Source organism: Gekko japonicus, unplaced genomic scaffold, assembly GCF_001447785.1.
Source record: "Gekko japonicus isolate JY-2015 unplaced genomic scaffold, Gekko_japonicus_V1.1 scaffold2898, whole genome shotgun sequence".
NCBI lineage: Eukaryota > Metazoa > Chordata > Lepidosauria > Squamata > Gekkonidae > Gekko > Gekko japonicus.
In genome coordinates this window covers 1-23484 of record NW_015173224.1, presented here as the reverse complement: position 1 = coordinate 23484, position 23484 = coordinate 1, and positions in this window count along the sequence as shown.

The window sequence follows — 23484 nt, the reverse complement described above, 5'->3', positions numbered from 1 at the left end:
TGATTCTCCATTGAGAACATGGACTCAGTGGCATTGATCAAGGTGCTGTTTCCCAGCTTCACTTTACTGACCTAATTCCAGGTTTTTGTAAAGAGGAATAAGACTGTATTTATTGGGCCATGCACACCCTGCCATAAAAGTATATATTACCCATAACAGAGCTTCTAGAATTGATTTTCTCCTGTTTTCAGAAGGGTGCCACTTTAATGCACTTTGGCTGTGTGATGTGAATCTATACTTGACAGACTAAGTATCACGCAGGAGAGCAGAGCATCACAAAACCAAGTCACAAAGAGAGATTCTGAAAGGCGCAGGATATACTTTGATTAAACATAATGACCGATCCCAGGACATTTTGACAAAATTTCTTCCCCAGATGGTGTAAAGTTGGGGCACTTTAATCCCACCTTCCCTCAAATGCAAGGTGTCTTCCAAACAGATAAGAGTAGAATTTTAAAAAGAAACATAATTTAAGAAAGCTCTACATATCATTTTAAGCCCACATGAGATATGGGCTACATCTGTATCCAAAGCCTGCCATTTTCTAGGCTAACCCCCCCTTAATTTACACCAAAATAATATTGGAGATGGCCCCCAATATACTGTTTCAGATAAATCTCCAACAGAACACAACATGAATTTTTTTAAAGTAAAGACCAGAGCGCACAATTTCCGGCAAGGAGCCTTTGGAAGGTTAAGTCTTTCGTTACTGTTAAGACTTAGCCCTTTTACTATCAGAATACTGGTAGGAAAGGAGTTCATCTCATCTCTTCTTGAAGGCCATTCAGTAAAATAGGAGCAAGAACCAAATAAAGCTCAAGTCTTAGTTGCTGGGCTACATGACACCATGGCTGATGGAACAGCCCAAGGAACTGCTGCAATGACTGCAGTGGGGAGAGGCAGTTCTTCTGATACTTAGGCTGTTTAATGGTCATACAGAGCTTAAAAGGTGATAATCAGCATTTTGTATTGAGCCTGGAAGCAGACTTGTGACCAAGGAAAGTGTTCTAATACCAGCACAATAATGATTGCCTCACTCCCTTAAGGAGCTGAGCTGTGGTTTTTGCTACAGCTGCTTCTTGGTTGTCTTCAAGGGCTGTACTATATAGAAGATGTTGCAGTAATCCAATCTAGCAGTTATGGAAGCGTGGATTGGAATCAACCGTGTATAGAAGAAGAGACAATTTACAGGCCAGGTGCCTCTGTCAACAACTCTTCTATAATAACAAGGTTGAGTTTTTAAAGGAATGCATATGTATGATTTACATATTGTAACTGGTGTAGTTATAGAAGATCATAGATGATTATGTTTGTGCAAGATGACTATGTCATATGTATGATTGTAGCTGATCATTGTATTATTGTATATGTTGCTGTCTATTTTTGTGTTTTTAAAATTATAAAATTTTATATATAAAAAAAAGAATGTGGGGCTGCCTTATGCCATGGGGAAAGAAAACATATAAATGTTCTAATATGGCCCAGGCTAGCCCAATCTGGTTAGATCTCAGAAGCTAAGCAGAGTCGGCCCTGGTTAGTACATGGATGGGAGACCACCAAGGAAGTCCAGAATTACTTAATGAGTTATGCTGAGTCCCCCTAGCTCTTTTTCTACGAAATGACCCCTGGTGCAGAGGCAGGCAGTGGGAAACCGCCTCTTTACATCTCTTGCCTTGAAAACCTTACAGGCTGTGACTTGTCAGCAGTTGCCGCCACCACAAACAAATGAAACTTAGGAGTGGTAATTAGCAGTTCCTTTTGGATCACTAGTGAAAGTGAGCCTATGTACAGAGTACCATAAAAACATAGTTGAAGTGATACCTCACATCTTCCACATTGAGCTCCCCAAGAAAGACCATACCAGTCAGAAATTTCAATTACTTTTGCATCTGTTGTCAGTCAAGCAAAAGAGAAGTTTTTAAGGAAAATAATTTTGTTGAAGCACTCTGGGACCTTTTGTTTTTAATGAAACTGTTTGTTGTACTTACTAAAACATTATTTCAAGGCACAAAAAGAAATAGGCTGTAGACTTCTTATTTTTATTATGTGCTTATCCCTCCCTTTTCTCCCAAGATGTAATCAGCCTCTTTTTAGTTTGTCTCTATACACTGTTTCATGAAATAACCCAAGATATTTTGTTCCTCAAGGAAAATCTCAATGGCACTGTCATAGGGCTTACGAAAGTCTAAAGCAAAGAAGCTTAGAATTTACTAATGCTACCCCCCAAATCAGTGACCCCCCCTCACTTTTCCTTGTGACAGGGCTTAACCTAAGTGAAGCAGGTATAATCTAGAAAGAAATAACATTTCTATGAAATATTTCAGCCCCAGTAGAAGTGAAATTTTGTAATATCATCCCAATTTAACATGCATATTTATTGACAGAAATAATTTATTCAGGCTTGACCATCGTGATTGATCCTTATTTCATAAAAACTTGAAGCAATTAATTTTTTTAAAAAATAACAGAACAGTTCTGAATTATAATATGAACTAGGGATCAAAGCCTGGGTAAATTGGTGGAAACCATTATTGAGGAAAGAATTAGTAGGCACATAGATGAACAAAACCTATTGAGGCAGACTCAGCATGGGTTCTGTAAGGGAAGATCTTGTCTCACAAACCTGTTAATGTTCTTTGAGGGGGTGAACAAGGGGGATTCAATAGATATTGTTTACCTTCTCTCAGTGGAGGGGGGTAAGCAGTGGGGTACATACCGCAGGGATCAGTACTTGGTCCACTGCTTTTTAACTTGTTCATTAATGATTTGGAGTTGGGAGTAAGCAGTGAAGTGGCTAAATTTGCAGATGATACGAAGTTGTTCAGGGTGGTGAAAACCAGTGAGGATTGTGAGGCACTCCAAAGGGATCTGTCAAAGATGGGCAAATGGGCGTCAACATGGCAAATTGGGTTCAATGTGGCCAAGTGCAAGGTGATGCACATTGGAGCCAAAAATCCTAAATATAAATACACGTTGATGGGGTCTGAACTGGCAGAGACTGATCAAGAGAGAGATCTTGGAGTTGTAGTAGATAACTCACTGAAAATGTCGAGACAGTGTGTGACTGCAATAAAAAAAGCCAGTGCTATGCTGGGGATTATTAGGAAGGGTATTGAAAACAGATCAGCCAATATCATAATGCCCTATATAAATCAATGGTGGAATACTGTGTACAGTTCTGGTCACCACACCGCCACCCCTTGCCGTCTCCCCTCAAAAGGCTGTGAAGGGGGGTGGGTGAAGCGCCCCACGTCCCAAAGAAGGGCGCACAGCTTGCCCGGCCCAGGCCGCGCCAGGCGAGGGTAGCGTGACGTGGCCGCCTCGGTACCTCTCACCCGCCGCCTCGGTACCTCTCACCCGCCACGGCCTCGTCTGTCTCTCCACTGGCTGCTCGCCACACGTTTCAGGGCCGCGCGGGCCAAGGCGGCAAGGTTCGTCCACCCCCACCCAGCCAATGGCACTCCAGTTGCCCTGAGCGGTAGCCGACGGGACAATGGCTGAGGGAACGCATTTTTTCTCGCCACCCCATAGGACGGTGGCCCCACCAAAACTCAATTATATATAAGGAGAGAAGAGATGTCTTCTGTAGTTTACTAAAATTGCATCTTGCTTTGGCTTTGAATTGCCAATACAGTTATCAAGAGCAGGATCTCCATTGCACATTTTCAAAAAGGAGACTTTACAAACGATTGTTCTTGGTGTCATGGTGAATTAGATAGAGGGAGCAAGATGTCAAATTCAAGAGAGAAACACTCCATCAGCATGTCACTGCTTGCAGCTACCAAGTTAACCAATGCTTGCTAGTTGTCCTATACCAATTCATTGCAGCAAACCACAAGATTTATTTTCTTATTTGAGAACTGCTGTTGTTTACAATCTTGAGCTGTGATGGCGTAACACAGTCCTAGGGATAGCCATAGACACACATCTGTCCACCATCAAGAAGAATTCCGAATATCTTAAGACATTTGTGGAAAGGGAAAAAAAGAATGCCCTTGTTGACCTATCACACACTACTTGCTATGGACAAAGTCTTTGTAGACAGACCTTTGTGTCTATCTCCTTGGCTTATATTGTGCGCCTGCAATGCTGATGAATCCTGGAGGTCATCTTCAACCTCAAAAGCATTCCAAAATGTCTAAAGTCCTAAGTACACTTTGTTGGAAGGTATATCTCTCTAAATGAGTGGCATTTGCATTCAAGTAATGTCTTCAAGACCTGGTTGAAAGAATTTCGGAACCTCTGGTTGGATCCAGCCAGCTTGCTTGCTTGACATTGCACAGTCTTCCCCCTTATTACAGCCTCTATTCCAAATGGCTTTTGTCCTTGCAGGTCCCATCACCCCCAGCATTGCTTTTTTGGAGGATCAACATGGACCTCTCCTCCCATTTCCCAGCGGAAAAGCTGGTTGTATCCAGTCCCTTCACAGCTACACTTGTTTTATATATATCTGCTACCAGTTGTGTTACCTCATATCCTCATTACTCTTTTAAAAAGGTCTGTCCCTTCTGATCCCCCATATCTCAGTTACTTAGGAAGTTCCCACCAGAACACATCCTTTATTTCTGCATAGGCATTAAAGGAGATCATACGGTTTACCATTTTGTGCACATTTGGCGTTGCAGTCTGTCTCTTATAGCTGTACAGCTTCAAATCAATAGGTTTTAACAAAATACATTTGGTGTACATTCCTTTAGGTCTTCCATTGTTAAAAAATCACCTTATCCATTTATAGAAAAGCTTGTTATACCAGACAAAAGAAACATTCTCTAGAAACAACTGCCCCCTGCCCATGTGAACTTTGCAGTATTCAGGAGTTGCTTGAAATCAGATGCTTTTGTAATAAGTGGGCAATAGAAAATGTATGTCTAAGAGGGCAGAACTTTCCCACTGAGTAAAATGAAAAATCTATGACATCTAAAAGGAAGCAGCAAGGTGAGTTTCAGAGCAAGAAATGAAAGTCTGTATTTGATTGACAGCCAGTGGGGAGGGAGACAGAACCCTCCTTGACATCAGTTCTTTGAAGATACATAGAAAGCTGGGGCTTTTGTCTCATTCTCTGGTATCATGACATTCTGCATTTCCTCACACCTGATACATTTTATGGAATGCCACTGGAACCTATATGCAAAGTGATAAAATCAAAACATGGGTGAAATAATCTTATATATTAAGGAGACAGCTGGGCATAGGGATGACATGATATCTATGGCAGATATTCTATGCTCCTTTTTTCTAAATGTATTTTTACCATTAGCCTCCATTCACATAAATATTGGTGCCCATGGAGGGTGCAGGTCCCCCAATTGGTATAAATGGTCTTACGCAACCATCATGCAGACCTGTGAGTTCTTCTGTTTTTACAGCATGGGAGACAACCTTACAATGAGCTATTGTGCAAGCACAGTTTGTGTCAGTTCAGTAAACAATCCAGTCCTTTGCAGTGTGTACCAGGAGGCCAGCAACTGAATGTATCAGGAGTATGCTGTTCCCAATATGTGCAGTTGCCGTATTGTCTGAATAGGGGGCGACCCGTGTGGTTTACATGCATGCAGTGCCGGATTTACGCATAAGCTAAATAAGCTACAGTTTAGGGCCTCGCAATCTGCTGGGGCCTCAAATAAAAACACAATATAAAAAATGATTTCAAATATTAAAAAGGCGTATATATTTTAATTTTTTCTGAGACCAGCTGATGTAATTTAAAACAGTAGGGGGCCTCTGGGGTTTGTATAGCTTAGGGCCTCAGCAAGTCTAAATCCGGCCCTGCATGCATGCACAGCTTCGATACATGCAGGCCAAGACCATGGAAAATCCATTGGTCAGGTTGCACACAGCTAAGCTGTCCATGGGATGTGGAGTGATATAGTGTAGCTGGATCGCATCAGATCTTGAAATCTAAGCAGGGTCGGTATTTGGATGGGAGACAGCCAAGGAAGACTTTGCAGAAGAAGGCCATGGCAAACCACCTCTGCTTCCCACTTGCTTTGAAATCCCTGTGGGGTTACCATAAGGCCGCTATGAGCTGCAACTTGACAGCATTTTACACACACACACAAGGGGTCCATGCATGGAAAGTACATATGATGCCCTATTCAGATAACATGGCGATCGTGCATATTGGAAGGGGCACATTCTGGATAGTGTGTGGCTGCTGCCTCCTGGGAGGCACAGACTTCACATCTGACAAAGGACTTTGCATATGTGTCTCTCTGTGCACGTGTATATATGAAGGAAACTGAATGATTATTCTTTTACATTTTGATTCAGATGATTCCCCCCTCTCCCCTTTGACAGCAGAAAATAAATTACTGTGTATTCGAAAATCCAGCTGCTTCCATTTGGGTGGAATATATCATGATTTAATGAAGACAGCCATCTGCTCTTGTGTAAAATCCTAATTAAGAAATATATGAATCAGAACAAAATTAACTCTAAAGTAATTAGAATTTTATAACTTCTGCAAGGAATGTATAGCGATTACTATGCAAGAAGCTTTCTTAAGCATGTTGTGGCTGTCGTCGTACCTTTGATGTTTTGAGGTGGACGTAAAAAGTCTGTTGCCCGTAGCAGATACCACCACTACAAAGTCACTCCATCACGGGATTTTAGGTTTGAAAATAACTAGTTTTGAGGTTGGCTTGTGTAACCCTATTCCAAAGTGATTTGTTCATTTTGTTTTGATAACTGGTGCTGAATTACTAAAAAATGCAGTTCCCCCAATTAAATAAAATTTAATTGCCAGGTCTAGGTTGGAAAATACCTGGAGACTTTGGGGTTGGATCTGGGAGAGGGCGGTGTTTGGGGAGGGGCCTCAGCAGGGTACAATTCCATAGAGTCCACCCTCCAAAGCAGCCATTTTCTTCAGGGGATCTGATCTCTGTCAGCTGAGGATCAGTCGTAAAAGCGGGAGATCTCCAGGTCCCACCTGGAGGCTGGCAACCCTAAAAGCTACAGAAAAAAAAGGATTAGTGTAGTGATTAGAAGATTTGATTGCCTGATCCTCCCCAGGCCACCAGGGGATGGTGGGTAGGGTTGTCAGATCCAGGCTGGAAAACTCATGGAGATGTTGGGAGGACAGGTTCCTCAGTGGGGTATAATGCAATAGAGTCCGCCATCCAAAGCAGCCATTTTCTCCAAGGGAACTGATCTCTGTACTCTGGAGATGAGCTGTAGTTCCAGGGGATCCCCAGGTCCCACCTGGATGCCGGCATCCCTAGGATTTGGGGAGATCCAGGTTCAAATCCCAACTCAGCATGAAACTCACCAGATGACCTTGAGCCGGTCACTGGCTCTCTACCTAACCGAGCTTGCAAGGTTGTTATAAAATGGAGGAGGGGAGAACCATGTATGCTCCTTTGGCCTTAAATTCCTCCCAACCCTCGTTTCATTATCACGAACCTTGGTAGCTGCAGAGCATGTTGGGAGGGCTGTAGTCATTGGGGAAGGATGCTGCAGGAGGGTCAGGTCTCCAGCACTCTCTGGAAGAAGCCCTGGTTCACTTCCCTACTAACCAGCAAGCAACCTTCTCCATTAACAGAGGGGGGGGGACCCTTTCCTCCCAAGATGAGTGCTTCCTCTTTCTTCTTTCCTGCTACATGCTTTTGCAGTTACAGCACGCTCTCCAAAATCTGACAGCATCCCATCCGGTTTTACTCTAGAAATAACTGTGTTTCATTGTCTACAGATGCCGTTGCATCCGACAGAAACATAATTACCATATTTTTTGATATTTGCAGAGAATAACGCTTGATAAATATTGCATATCCCCTTTTCACCATGGTATTATTTGCTGTAGGCAGATATTTATTCCACATATAACTTTTTCCCTGGAAGCAACTTAAATTAGGATAACTATCTGGAACAAAATTCACTTCATTCTCTGTGAAGTGCCTGTGTCTTGCTGTCTACTTATTCTCTCTCTCTCTCTCTCTCTCTCTCTCTCTCTCCTGTGTGTCTGTGTGTCTGTCTGTCTGTCTGTCTGTCTATCTATCTATCATCTATCTATCTATCTATCTATCTATCATCTATCTATCTATCAATCTATCAATCTATCAATCTATCAATCTATCTATCTATCTATCTATCTATCTATCTATCTATCTATCTATCTATCTATCTATCTATCATGGATGTTGTGTCTTCAGGAATGGTTGATAGCCGTATGTTTCATTACAAGAGTTTATTACAAAGGACAGAGCTGCTGCAGGCTTCAAAAGAAAGAATGCGTTGTTCAGAGTGTAGGACAATGACATCAGATGCACATCAGAAGATCACTTTCTTTATAATTATTTATTGTCACATCATTTCTTTATTATTATCAGAACACTTCTATATGTTCTGAACCTTGCAGGGTGTAGTTTCACTGCATTGCTTGTTGCTTGTATAATATCCTTATTTGCATTATTTTTGAATGTCTTGAGAAAGGCAGTCTATAAATGAAGTGAATGAATAAAAGATTTCTTTATTGGATTATGAAATTTTCTGCACCAGGTTTTTTTCTCCAGGTCATCTTCTTTACTGTATTGGGTTTACCCTTCCCTTCAACACAGTGCCATTTGCCAGTCATCGCTCTCCCACTCCCGCCCCTCCGGCTATTTCCTGTGCCAGCTTGGTGTAGTGGTTAAGTGCACGGGCTGTAGTCTGGGAGAACCGGGTTTGATTCCCCACTCCTCCATATGCAGCTGTAGGTGTGACCTTGGGCAAGCCATAAGTTCTGTCAGAGCTGTTGTTAAAAGAGCAGTTTGTGTTGGAGTTCTCTCAGCCCCACCCACCTCACAGGGTGTCTGTTGTGGGGAGGGGAAGGGAAAGGAGTTTGTAAGCCGCTCTGAGACTCCAAGTGAAGGGTGGGGTATAAATCCAATCTCCTCCTCTTCCTCCTCTTCTTCTTTCTTCTTCTTTGTTTTTTTAAATCACCAGTGGTCTGAAAAAATATTTGAAAACCTGGGGAAGAAAAACTGGGACACAAACAGCAAATGATCCTGGGCATAGAGGAGGGGAAAACGAATGTGTTTAAGTTTCGGATGATAGTCATGCCGCTCTGCAGTAGTACATCTGGATTCGAGTCCAGTAGGACCAACAACATTTGGGGGGGGGGGTATGAGCTTTTGAGATCCAAAGCTCCTTCATCAGGAGGTCTCTAGGTAGGGCTGCCAGCTCCAGGACGGGAGATTTTGGTGGTGGAGCCTGAGGAGGGCAGGGTTTGGGGAGGGGAGGGAATTCAGTGGGCTTTAATGCCATAGAGTCCATGTTCCAGGTGAACTGATCTCTGTCAGATGGAAATGAGTTGCGATCCCAGGAGATCTCCAAGCACCACCTGAAGGCTGGTAACCCTGTCTCTAAGGGGCTACTGGATTAAAATCTGAATGAGGTGCCCTGACCTGGGTAGCCCAGGCAAGCCTGGTCTCATCAGATCTTGGAAGCTAAGCTAAGCTAAGCATGCATACACACACACACCAAAAAATACAAAAAAATGACCAACCTCCCCTAAATCTGAATGAGGTTAGGATGTTGAGCAAGAGCAAAAACCCAGTGCAGGAAAGCCCTATAACTGTCCCGACATTGGATTTAAATTCTTTTTTGCGGTGATGGTGCATTACTTCTTCCCCATGATTATTTCTGAAATAAATAAATAAGGAGTAGTTCTTTGAAACAAGGGATGAGTGACAACCTGAATCCCATTGCAGCACTTGGACTGTCTGTCTGTCTGTCTCTCTCTCTCTCTGTATGTACACTGACTCTCTTTCTGCCATCAGGCAGGAGCCGGTTGCTGTATCATCGCTGCAAGCATATGAGCCAAGGCGTTCCCTGCAGGGTTTCATGGCACGAAGTAGTTCAGGAGGACTCCAACAGAGCCTTGAAACCAGGGGGGAGCAGCATTTTGTGATCAGCTGCAGCAAGAGTTGCCGCAGAGTTAAGGATAACAGTTTCTTTGACAGGGGGTGAGAAATGTAATAATAGTTGGAAACTGAATTGTTCCATTAATATGGAGGAAAGCAGTCCAGGGGCCCTCTAGCAGTCCTTTTGAGATCAGTTGCAGATGGGGGTGCCCAACCTCCAGGTGATGACCGGAGATCTCCTGGGATCACAACTGATATCCAGGCGAAAGAAATCAGTTCACCTGGAGAAAATGGCCACTTTGGAAGGTGGGCTCGGTGGCATTACACCCCATTGGAGTCCCTCCCCTCCCAGAGTTGACAACCCTAGGTACAGAGTGTTAATTAAATGACATTCTGCACGCCAGCCTTGTTGCAAAATCTTTTTAAATTGGGGCACAGCAGTGGATGTTCCTGACCAGGGCCTGGGTAGGGAGTTCCTAGGGCCTCCTCCCCTCCACACCAGGCCTGCCTCTCCCACCCTCCTTCCTTCCCACTCATTTGCATGCCTGTGTCCTTGCCCTCCCATTGCTAGTGCTCACAGCTGCCTGCACTGCCTGCAGCACCTTCCCCAGTGGTACTAGCAGTGTGAGCATCTGCAATCATGGGTGGTGGAGAGCTAAAAAGGGAGGAGGAGGAAGAAGAAGAAGAGTTGGATTTATACCCTACCCCTCACTTGGAGTCTCAGAGCAGTTTACAATCTCCTTCCCTTCCCACAACAGACACCCTGTGAGGCAGGTGGGGCTGAGAGATCTCTTGAGAACTGCTCTTGAGATAACAGCTCTGAAAGAACTTGTGACTGACCCAAGACCACCCAGCTGGCTGCATGTGAAGCAGTGGGGAATCAAACCCAGTTCTCCAGATTAGAGTCCGCTGCTCTTTAACTACTACACCACAGTTGGCTCCATGATTCCATATGTAAATGTAAAGCTCCACTTTTTACCATCTAAACCACTACCAACTTTTTTGTCATCTTATAAGAAAGGTATTATAAGGTTTAAATACTGTATACAATACAAATAGTATACAGGCTTGGAAAAGGTGTTCTTCGCAGGTAGGTAACATTTTCTCAAATTCTGACATAGGTCATAACGAAAATTTTTGCTCAGTTATCTTTGTGGCTGTCTGGCTGGTTTTCTTTCCTCCTGGCTTATCTCAATTTTAAAAAGTTTTTTGTGCATGTGGTATTGTGGGTTGCTAGGAAACCTAAGATGTTGGCTGTGGATTTGTTTTTGTTTTGTTTCTTACTTTTACCTGCCATTTTTGTTAGGCTGTTTTTAAATATATAAAGGTTTTATAGCTATATAAAAAGACGGTAGACCTGAGCAAGGCTGTTAACGATATAATGTTTTGGACTTGGAGGTCATTAATTCATAGGGTTACCATAACTCAGGAGCAACTTGACCGTACTTCACACACACACACACACACACACACACACACCAGGTCTCTACCAATCATAAACTTAATTCATTTGCTTTGGCTGCATGTCTCCACAGTGACAAAAAATCCAGTTGTACAGTTTAGATGGATTCCATTGGCAAAAGCTGGATTTCATTTTGAATATTGGTTAAAATATTAAATACAGTTGGTTAAGCTGTGTCAATGGTATGATTATTCTTATTATGGAATTTTAGAAACAGATTTGTCACAGAGAATATTCAAATACCTTTTTAAAGGAGTAGCAGCACACAGTTCTGGCTTGTATAGGAACACCTGCATGGAAAGGAGGTAATTCCCTCCTGTTTTAAATCTGAAAATACTTTCAACGCTTCTGTGGAATTAGAAGCATTCTGGTGAAGGACCAATGGAAGCACCCAACTTGGGGGGAAAAGCATCTAATGCTTTCTGGTGTTGGTTCTTTTTTCATATATGATATGCTTCTTACTTCATCTAGCCATGCATATTAGTGCAAATGGAAGTTAATTCTGGGTTTGGCTCATGAATTGTTCTTTTAATAGAGAGTTGGTTGAATTCATATTATGGATTTATGTGAAAAAGGGTTGGGTGCCCTCTGTTGGCTAGTTCTAGAATTGCATTACAAGGAGAGATGGGGATATTGCTTCACCCATTTCTAACATGTTTAAGAGTCCAATGGCACCTTTAAGACCAACAAAGGTTTATTCAAGGTATGAGCTTTCTTGTGCATGCACAATTTATCAAATACGTTTAGAATGGCAGGCAAGGTTCAAACTTATAGCCAGAGAATGAACAACAAATTAACATGCATCATCATGATGTTCAAGATATGTAAAGTGACACTAAATATCCTTTGTCCCAGCATGCCTCAATGTACCCTAACACATAAGCCCTGTTCACACGATACAGTGAACACATGTACATTCTGCATGTATGTGCGTACATCTGTTTGTAAGAAAGAGCCAATGCACATTCACTTTACAAATGAAACTGAGGACCAACAGTACCTGGATAAATATGGGGCTGGTATCATGCATTCAGTTATATGCATGATGACTGTTACACAGGCCCATAGCTATGGTGAGGCCTCCCAGGGCCTGGCCCCCTGAATTTGCAGCTTGGAGTGCAGGTGTGCGGCCCCTGCTTCTCTCACAAAGCATTTAAAGAGAGCCTTTTAATGCTTTGAGGGAGAAGCAGGGGGAGGCTGCAAATTTCAGTGCCCCCCAACTCTTTAAAAGACCCCCTATATAAAAAATCCTGGCTACTGGCCTGCTGTTACATGAGTTACTCAACACACATGCAAAGAATGATCAGGTGTATACTTTATAGTGATTGTGGGTTCACTGTAACTTGTCAGCCGGGATGTTCTAACTGAAATGGCCACAGTGATCCATGCGACGGTCACCTCGAGGTTAGACTACTGTAACGCTCTCTACATGGGGCTGCCTTTGTTGCAAATTCGGAAGCTGCAGCTAGTGCAGAATGCTGCAGCCAGGCTGTTGATGGGTCTCCCTAGACGAGATCACATCCAGCCTGTGCTGAAAGCGCTGCACTGGTTGCCTATAGCGTACCGGGTCCGCTTCAAAGTGCTGGTTATTACCTTTAAAGCCCTATATGGCCAGGGACCAGTCTACCTAAGGGACCGCCTTTCCCCACATATTCCCCCAAGAGCACTACGGTCGGGGAAGCAGAACTTGCTGGATGTACCAGGTCCCCGAGCTATTAAATGCGTGGTGACCAGGAATAGGGCGTTTCAAACTGCTGGACCTAGAGACACCAAATTCAGGGAGAGAGCTCCTACTGTGGCGTAGGTGCTTGCTAAGAAGCAATTTTTAGAAATTCGACCCCTAAGTGGGTCAAAAGGGGGAAAATGTGCTCCCCCATTGATTCCTATGCAGCTGCCAGGCAGCTGCCTCTCTGCACCCCCCACTCTCTGATTGGTCAGCTGCAGAGCTGTGTGTTCTGAGGTAAAAAAACAAACAAACAACAGCTACAGGGGACTGCAGAGAGCTAATGACAGTTGAGGAAATCAGGAGTGGCCAACAATCACCTGTGAGGTGAAGGAAAGCACCGATATTTTACTAATCGTATTATACTGTATTATTATACTGTTTTTATATTGTTTTATTGTTTTAACCTGGCATTTATGCCTCTTTGTAAGCCGCCCTGAGCCTTCGGGGAGGGTGGAATATAAATCCAAATAAATAAATAAATAAATAATGTATATGCAAAAGCTTTTGCCATTGTAAATTTAAGGCTGAAACAATCCACAGACTGGGACTTAATGCTGTTTTTCCCTTTATAAAAAGATTCATCATCCAGCTTCTAGAAGTGTTCTGGGTAACTACACACTTCTTGTTAACATTGATTGGCTGTGATAAAAGTGGCATTTTACTGAGCATGTGAATGTTGTTATGAAGGACAATTGTGTCTGCTTGAGTCTGCTTCACATTGTGTGCTGTGGAGTGATTAACAGACAAAGACAAAATCCAGCAGGGAGTTGTTCTCCATAAAGTGCAATGAAATGAATGGGAATATTGCAATGACTTACTTGTGCTCTTTCCAAATTCAGTGTGGATTGTGCAGAACTTTCCACTAGGGTTTGGAACATTTTGGTGTAAAAGATTCCCTCCCCCCCTCCCGGGATCAAAATACCAGTGACCCCAATGTTTACCTCATTCATACTGATCTGGTGGTATTCACTTAAAGGGGTGATGATCCATTGGTTTCAGCATCCCAGAATGCCTCTGTGTAACTTGAAAATAGCTTTTTTCTTGCTCCTCTTCCTAATATCAGTGATGTCTAATAGCCAATGAGAGTTGGCTTTATTATGGCATTTCTGAGGGTAACTGAGGTCCTAATGTAGCTTTCCTTGAACCCTAAGTTCTCTGGGCCTAAAGCTAGACTTACATCATGGGAGTTTAGCATTTAATCCTGGGTTGAGCCAAAATAGGGGTACACTTTGCAAAAAAAAAATTGCTTCCTGTCTCATGACCCCGTCCCTTACAGCGAGAACTGGGAGAACACTGAGAAATAGGGTGCAAATGTTCTTTAGTTCAGACTTTAGTCTGGACTTTCAGTTCTAAAGCTTTCCACTTCTGAGATTTTAACAGAATTGCATCTGCTTCAAGCCGATCAGTTTGGTTATTTCAGAACTTTCCTTTGTGTTTCTGAAGGACTTTGAATCACCACCTTTATTGTATCTGTTAATGTATTTTTAACAACATCCTTTCAAGCAGAAAATAAGAACATGAGAAAAGCCCTGCTGGATCAGACCAACTTTTTTGAACCTGTGGGCACATTTGGAATTCTGACACAGAGTGGTGGGTACAACCACAAAATGGCTACCACAGGAGGCGGAGCCAACCACAAAAGGTCAGGGAGTGAGGTCATGTATAGCTCTAATAATAAGTCTTTAACAACATTCCAGTCAGAAGGTCTGCTTAATAGGATGCCTTTTAAAATGAAAATATTGTTTAAAAAGATTGCCTTGCATACTTGCAGCTTACCTTCAGACGCTCAGTGGAGATCTTTGTATTGTGTGGTCAGGGCTCTTTTTGTAGAAAAAGCCCAACAGGAACTCATTAGCATAATAGACCACACCCAACAGCAGGAACTCATTAGCATATTGGGCCACACCCCTGACAGCACAGCTCTTAGCACATTAGGCCGCACCCCCATGTTACCAGAAGTGTGGTTATCCAGCCACACCCACCTTTTGCTTATTCTGTTTACCTTGTTTGTTGTCAAAACCCAGGGCTTTTTTGTAGCAGGAACTCCTTTGCATGTTAGGCCACACACCCCTAATGTAGCCAATCCAAATGAGTTTCTGCTGTTGGGTGTGGCCTATTATGCTAATGAGTTCCTGCTGGGCGTGGCCAACTTGGGAGCCAGCTGGAACTCCATTCCTGTGCCTTCCTGCCCAAAAATAGCTCTGGGTGGCAGCTGCTGCCAAAGCAACTCCTTAAAAATCAGCACAGCCAACCAGATCTCCAGTGGCCAATCAGAAATTCTACTGGGCAAAAACTCCACTTTCTAGCAGGGTTGCCAGGTCCCCCTGGCCACTGGCAGGGAACCAGGGGATAGGGTTGCCAGCTCCACGTTGGGAAACTCCTGGAGATTTGGGGGTGAAACTTGGGGAGGACAGGGACCTGAGTGGCATACAATGCTATAGAGTCCACACTCCAAAGGATCCATTTTCTCTGGAGAAACTGACCTCTGCAGTCCAGAGATGAGCTTTAATTCTGGGAGATCCGTAGGCCCCACCTGGAGGCTGGTATGATGAGCCCCTGCTTCTTCTTCTCCTCTGTGAGGCAGATTTTCCAACCAAAACTCTGTTCCCCAGTCTTTTTGAGCAGCCCCTTAGTAGTGTGCCTCTATTATAGAATTACAACTTCCTGTATGTCCCACCCTGCAATAGAGAAGTTATTTGGCTTTTGGCCAGGCCAGAGATTTATTTTAATTCAGCTTCCGCCTTCACTACAACTTTGTTACTATATGACCATTTGCATTTGCATATTGCCTGTATTGTACTTATGATATGTTGCTTACATGTATAAATATCTGTGCCTTTGAGAGCCAGAGGCTCATTGCTGTGTGTGTGTGTTGCTATGGACTGCAATGGCAGGCCTTGCACCCCGAGGTTGCCCACGGTGGGGGCCTGACAGGGATGCCTGCCATCAAGTATCTTGCCTGCCATGGAAATTTCCACTGCACCCTGGTCAAAAGCAGATGCCTGCTCTGGAATGTTGCAATGTGCCCCAGTACCAACGAGGTCACCATTTGGGGTACACAGAGAGACGCTTGGATGAGCAACAGATCTGACCAGCAGTGATGGACGGTGGGAAGGAGTACAATTCCACCTCGTTATCTGGCTTGGCATCAAAGAGACAACATCCTTTATGGCTTGGGTACCCAACATCTGGCAGCAGCAAAGGAGTTGCCAGGGAAACGGAGGTGTAACTAACACCAAATGGCCCTGCTTTGATGTAGGATAGAAGAATCTGCATATTACCCACTACCCCTTTTTGTAGGACGTCACCCCTGTCCAACCTATAGCTTAGGAGTAGAGGACGTATCCCAAGATTTATGATAGACAGAGACTGCCCCAAAAGGCAGCTCTTAAAAGGAGAAACAAGCCTTTGTTCTCTGGCTAGCTCACCCTTACCCCTAGTTTGCACTAAGGTGCTGCAGGTAACTCTTAAGTTTCCCCGGAGTCGCGACCAGGGAGCGCACACGTGGCTGTGGCCGGTCCCAGTCTTTGTGTGTCTAGAGTCCACCCGCTGTTGCCTTGGCTGCCCGTCTTGGAAGAGGAGATTTCTTCTCTAAGTTGGATCTCAGATGAGTATGACCGTATACCTTAGAGTCATCCCCTTTGTTTGATGCTTTTGTTGTTTTTCATGCTTATTGTTTTCTTACCTATTGTAACTAAGGAGCTGTGTGAATTTGTACGCATCTGTTTTGGTATGTCTGGTACTCAGAGTCAATCCGGGCTCCCAGAACCGGTTCCGGTCCAGTTCGGGTAACAACTTTGAACAGGGGAGCCTTATACATCACATGCTTCCCGAGCTCAACTTCTCAAACTGGTCAGTATACATTGAAGGGAACATCAAAGTATTGGGTCTCTCTTTGGAATCCCTGTCCATGTTGCCTTTTGCGGCTGCATTCCAACAGATTAAAAACAGATTGTTAGACTCGGAGCGCCAAAATTTATATAGTTTAGCCAATAAAACCTGCTCCCGCTTGAATTTTGAGATTCCCCTTACAACAGGGATGATGGCTGCGTATTTATCCTCTCTGCAGGTCCCTCAACAACGTAGAGCGTTCACCCTGGCCAGATGCAATGCCATGCCGTCCGCCATCTTATTTGGCAGATTCAATAAGGTTTCCCAGCTGGACAGATACTGCCCATGCAGAAAGAAATCTGTGGAATCTATCGCTCATGTTCTCCTGCATTGTAACCTGTACATGGACAGAAGGATCACATATTTACAATCTCTTTTAACCAGTATGGATGTTTGTTCTGATGCTCTTAAGGTATATAGACTTTTAAGAGATCTCTGCCCGGATATTACAGAGAAGGTGGCTAAGTTTCTCTGTTTGGCTTTAAAGCTGCGCCAAAGGTTCTTTTAGAATTCTTATATATGTGCTTTTAACTGGTCCTAAAATGTATAAATGGTTCTGATAATTTTATGCCAATAAAGGCTCACTTGACTTGACTTGACTTTTAACTCAGCAGGAGCCCTTTTGTAAAACCCTTTGGAAATGGCACTTGACATGAAGTAAAGTTAAAACAAAAAGGTTGAGTTTATTGAACAGGCACAGTTTAATCAGGAATAGGGCAGGGGGTGAGAAGCTGAGGTCAACTGTAGTTGATTATACAAATTAGAATATTTTGAACAGGCAACAGAGTACAAGTGAAGCGTATATTCTTAGATACTAATTTCTTAACTGTGAGAGGTTTGTTTGTCTTGGAGATTTCTTTCAGCAACAGTGGGGTTTTTTTTATAAAGTTTCATACAACTATTTTAGTTTTCAGGAAGTTAGTACTTTCTTCCTGTATTTGAATACTTCCCTTGTGGGATTATAACTTTCCCTTTTTCACTCTTGAGGAGTCTAAGACCATTTCCCTTTCCACACAAACCAGGGGTCTCTTCTGAGTTGAACCCTCTGAATAACTGGGTAAGAAATATCCTCCTCTTTCTTTTTTCTGTTTGGCTAGACTGGCAGTTTTCAGCCTCTTTTCCAGTGTCTTCTGTCAAACCTAAACCCCAGTTCTGGAGACTGTGAATAAACGGAATTAAGCTAGAGCTGACACTTAGGTTGATTTCACATTACCTTTTTAAACCACATGGTTTCCGTTATTGGCCCATCATGGAGGAAACTGGTACAGAGACGGCTGTTCACACAGCATTTCCCTTCTGGTAAGGAGCTGTCTCTGAAGCTCTGTGGCCATTTCAAACTGTGCCGCTTTCTTTTCCTGCCGTTTTCCTCCGCGCGCATGATCTCCCTGAGAGGGTTTTCAAAAAACATTTTATTGGGAGCGCTATGATGCTGATTTGACATCCCGTTTCAGCATTACAGCGCTCCCAATAGAACATTTTTTTAAAAAAGAGGAGAGATTGTGCGGGGGGGGGGAGGTGCAAAAACCTCAAAAAACATTTTATTGGGAGCGCTATGACGCTGATTTGACATCCTGTTTCAGCATTACAGCACTCCCAATAGAACATTTTTTTTTAAAAAAAGAGGAGAGATTGTGCGGGGGGGGGAGGTGCAAAAAACCTGTGACTGGAGGAAGTGCTACGGGGCATTTTACATAGCTCACTGTAGTCATTCAGATCCTGAAGAAGGGATTGAAGACCTGATGAAAGCAGTTTTTGTCAACAACACTTCAGACATGCTTCCCAAATGGGAGACAACCGGCATTGTATGAACAGGTAAATATATTCCATTAGGAACCAGTTACTAAAACGGGTCTGTCTGAAATTGTTAGACAGAACCTCTGTCCCTGGTTTTGTTTGCCCAGGCCAATTTGAGAAAACACACAAAGCAGTCCTGTAGAGTAGAAGACCCAAAAATAATTTATTAATTAATAAAGGAAGAGTACAGATATCAAAGTCTGGGACCCCTGAATACGTAACAGACTCTTCCAGTGTTTCAATGGGTGACATAGCATTTTATATTTCACATTACATCAGAGAAATAAAACAGAATTATTGGTTCCATCAAACGTTGTCAAATTTCGTCACCTATTCTCCATTGGGTTAAGACCTGGGGGACGGGCGTTCCCAGGCAGAGTTTTTCGTGTCCTAGCAAAACAATACACTTTTCTTTCTTAAACTATGAAACTCCAAGTTGTATCTATATAACTGATATGGTTACAGAGTGCTTATTGTTCTTCATTCTAGCTAAGTTAACTGACATCAGAAACATGCGTAGTGGTAGCTGGCCAGAACAAGCAAGGTCACAAGCTTCAGCATTTTACCTTCCCAGCATGCATCCAAACAACAGTCACAAATGAACCAAAGTTGATACCTGAATACATTAATGATGTTAGAATCATAAATAGCACTTAACATATGCACCATGGAAGTGCTAAGTGTACCTATTAAGTTATACCTGTTAGTGGCAGAGTACGAAGTGTTTCATAAACTGTGCGTATAACAAAATGACAGAAAAACCAGAATAGATAGGCTGTCTGAAATCCTTCTTAGATTTTAAGATCTGATTTTTGAACTTTTCCTCAATTGTGTTGGTACACAGTAATTGAGGAGAAGTTGTGTCCCTTCACTTCTCAAATGACTTATCTGTTTCCTTCAGACACAGACACACACACACACACACACCCTCCTGACTGGCAACTGCCAAGTAAAAATCCAAAGGACAACTGACTCCCTCTGACAGGATTGACAAGACTTTTGAAAGCTCTCCTCAGCTGGCGCTGACCAATCAGAGAGCAGGGGTGTACACAGGCAGTGGCCTGTCAATCAAACTGTGCTTTACAGTGAGACATTAACCACTAATCTCCCAGCTCTCTGCTTTTTGATGCACTAGGCATCCTGGTTTTGGAGGTCAGTTCGTCACAGCTGGCATCCCTAGCTGGCAGGCACCTGGAAAGGGCATCACTTGTGGAATTCCTGCTATACAGATCATTCTCCTCTTTCTCCATAGTAATTAAAGCAGGTACTTTTGGAGAGAAGCCACAAGGAAGAAGCTTTTCTCATAATCCCTGGCTAGAAAAGCCTTCCACCTGCTTAATTTCTGCCTGGCATCTTCTTGTTAAAGGCAAGGAGGAGAGCTATTTTAAAAAGCGGCAACCCTATATGGTCTGTGAAGTCCATTCTAGGATCTTACACTGGAATCCATGTAGAAAAAGAAATGTATTTTAAGGCAAACCACACAATAATTAAATGGAGGCACAAATAACAAATCAATGCCTGATGTAACTCGAATACCTTAGGGCGATTTAGAATTACCTTGCCATGAGGTAAACATGAAGTCTGAAAGTGACCTTCATTAATAAGATATAGATTAAAGATCTTTAAACAGCTCAAAGTAATTACCAGGGGCTCACTCGTCTTGTGCTCCATATCAGAGCTGGGTTTCCCTGGTGTGGTAGAGTTCTGATGAACTACTGCTTGCTCTGGGCAAAGACATTCATCATTATCCCCACAAGGCCAAAATGGGATGAGGTGCTTCCCATTTCAAACAGACCTTTATCAAGGCTCCTAAGACACAGTTGCATTCAGAGCCTGAAGGTTATCCAGCTTATCACTTCTGACACCAGAATAAGGCATCACGCTAATGGAAGGGAATATGCTTGATACTATTATATAACAGGCATTGCTGTATTCTGAGATAAATTGTCATTTGGAGAGTATTCAATATTTGAATAACAGGTTGCTTTTTTGAAAAAAAGAGAACAATTTTTTAATCAGTGAGATAGAAGTTGCTTGAGATATTAAGTCAAGGAAGCTTAATTAATACACGTTACTTATCAGGCTGATAAAGAAAGGGATGGAATAATCAGAAGCAATGCAGGTGGGAAAGAGCATAGTTGTGATTCTCATAGTTGCCTGTTCCCCCATGTGGCAGCTGTAATAATGTGCATGTTGTAAAAAAATTTTTTTTGGGGGTATATCTTTTACAGCAGTGGTCTTCAGCCTTTCCAGACCCAGGGCCCACTGATGATGAGAGGTGTTGTTACGGGCTCTCACGGGCCACCACCTTGAGGACCCCACTCTAGGTTTCCCTTACGAGGGACACTGCTAGCTTCGGGTAGTAGCGGGGACCACTTACCCACTGGCCCCGTTGTTCGCTATAACACTCTCCTGGTTCACTCCAAGACTTTCAAAACTGGCGGAAATTAGTGACCGGACTCCGTAGTTTAACAGAATAAAACAGCTTTACTGTGACACCTCGCATTTCCCTCCAGCACAACCTTAAGCAGACACACGTTCCATAGGTTCCAACAATTAAACCGCCCTCTGGGATTCTTCCCAAAATGTGTCAGTTCCCTATGGCTGTTAACCTCCAACTGCTCACAACCTCCTCCCTCACTCTCCGTCCCATTCTCCCCCTTCTATCCGTTTCCCGTCCATCAACCTCCTGAACGGGCTCTCCTTCTTTGGAGGTTTTCAAACAGAGGCTAGATGGCCATCTGACCTAGATGCGGATTCTGTGAACTTAGGCAGATCATGAGAGGGAGGGCAGGAAGGGTTGCCTCAGTGCTTAGTTCTTGTGGCCCTTTCTTACATGCCCAGGGAAATGCTGATTGCCACTTTGGGGTCAGGAAGCAACTTTTCTCCAGGCCAGTTTGGGTGGGAATCCTGGAGGCTTTTTGTCATCTTGTAGGCATAGAACAGCGGTCACTCCAGGTGTGGAGGGGGAGGTATTTGTGAATTTCCTGTCTTGTGCAGGGGGTTGGACTAGATGACCTTGGAGGTCCCTTCCAGCTCTATGATTCCATGATTGTATGAGTGAGGTACCCATGTAAGCACATGATAGGAAGTCACATGATGGCAGAGTCCTGGGATAGGAAAAGAGGACATCCAGATATATGACCTCAGTGGTCTCTGTGCCAAGGCCATGGACAGCAGCAGCAGAAGGGTTGTTTTTTTATACCCCACTTTTCTGTACCTGAAGGAGTCTCAAAGCGGCTTACAATCATCTTTCCCTTCCTCTCCACACAGCAGGCATCTTGTGAGGTAGGTGGGGCTGAGAGAGCTCTGAGGGAACTGTGACTGGCCCAAGGGCACCCAGTGGGCTTCATGTGGAAGAAGAGTGGGAAATCAAACCCAGTTTTCCAGATTAGAGTCTGCTGCTTTTAACCAGGACACTGTGCCAAACAAGCTGGATGAACCATGCTGAGGAACAAACCAAGGCAACTCCATAGGGGCTTTCAACCCAGCAGGAGGGGCTACATTACCCATTTAATAGTTCTGACCCATGGGTAGAAGATCTCTGTATTTTACCATTGCCATGTCCCTATCCCTGTAAAGGTTTTAGGAATCTAGTCTCTCCTAGGAGTTCAGTGGAATTTTGGTCTTAAGCCTGACTTTGCTGGGCCAAACCTCAGGGGGCACTGACCCTTAAGGACATTGTTGAGGCATCAAGCATTAGGAGCACGGTTGGCACCGAGTCACTTTATTCAGCCTGTAATTCATTGTTGGTAGTAATGGTATTTACATGTGACTTATTTCAGGGATGGAATTTGAGCTCTAGCTATTACTCTTGGTTCTGGTACTAATTTGCTTTGTTGCTTTGGAAAAAATCTCATTCTGTTCTTTAGCTATTCCATGAGGGGTAATGGTTACAGTTTCTTAACAGGTATGCTCTGCACCTTACTATGTAAGTAAGCCAGTTTGGTGTAGTGGTTAGAAGTGTGGACTCTAATCTGGGAAAATTGGGTTTGATTCCTCACTCCTCCACATCCAGCTGATAGTGTGACCTTGGGTGAGTCACAAGTTCTTTCAGAGCTGTTCTCTCACAAGCAGTTCTTGAAAGAGCTCTCTCAGCCTCACCTACCTCACAGGGTGCCTGCTGTGGGGAGGGGAAGGGAAAAGAGATTGTAAGCCACTCTGAAACTCCTTCGGGTAGTGAAGGGCAGGGTATAAATCCAATCTCCTCCTCCTCTTCCTCTTCTTCCTCCTCCTCCTCCTCCCCCTCCTCTATTTTATAAAGTATTCTGAATAGCATTGTTTAGAGAAATTCTCTCAATTTATCTGAACAATCCAAGAACCCATTTTTACTCCCTTTTAAAGGAATTTGGAGTCTGTTTCAAATCAATTCAATTTTGACTGAAAGGGAAATTCAAATAGAGGAGGGGCAAGAAAGAAGAGTTCTGCAAAATTTCAGAATTCCACTCTGCAGATGCTCAGAGGCAGGAAGTGTCTTTCCTAAACCTCGCTATTATGCTAGAGCACTGCCCTGTAATAGGCAACATCAAAAAACCTGCAAGGGCTGAATTGACAACTGAGAACATAGCACACCACCTTGTGGGTAACAGAAAACAAGAAATCAAACGGTAATGGAAGAGAAATTCCTCTTTTGAAAAAGAATAGGAGGAATCAAAAGCTATATCTAAAAAGTGAATTTTTTGGGGGGGGAGAGGAATTCTGATTTTGATAGGAAAGGAGAGGGAAAAAATTTTTAAGGCTACAGTCAGATGTTATGAGAAACTGTTGTTTGT